We start from the raw sequence: 542 nt of genomic DNA on the forward strand, positions 1-542 counted from the left end.
CGCGTGCTCGCAACTGGCTGAGCAGAGAGCGAGCATGGCAGCGAGTGATCTGGGGCCTTGAGATTGGGGATCGGGCTCATTAAGAAGGGTTTAATTGCCAACAATGCAATTATTAACGGGGGCTTGCAGTACGCCTCCAGAATTACCGGAGACTGGAGATGTTAGCAGCTGCAGACCTCTGTTTTCTCGCTAGTTCGGGATAACCCCTCCCCAAACCAGTGGGATCAGGGGCGCCTCGTACGCATCTCGTAGGGGAACAGCTTCTCAGCTGGATGTCCTGCCCTGACCAGAAGCCATCATTTGCGTGCACCCACAAAACCATGAAATTCCATGGAAAGCAAATGATTCCTACTACTGCACACCCAGCCTGCATTGAACAACCTGCTGCGCAGAAAAGGGAGCTGGTGAAAGAGGCAGATGGTTGGATAGAAATTATTAATCCAATATGAGCTTTTTTTTTTTTTTTTACCTCTAGTTGCTGCTTCCACTTGCTATCACAAACCCCACGAGTTCTGGGGGCTTCCCCGCAGGCTGAGACGCCG

Source organism: Egretta garzetta, unplaced genomic scaffold (genome assembly GCF_000687185.1).
Source record: "Egretta garzetta isolate BGI_Z169 unplaced genomic scaffold, ASM68718v1 scaffold101, whole genome shotgun sequence".
Classification (NCBI taxonomy): Eukaryota; Metazoa; Chordata; class Aves; order Pelecaniformes; family Ardeidae; genus Egretta; species Egretta garzetta.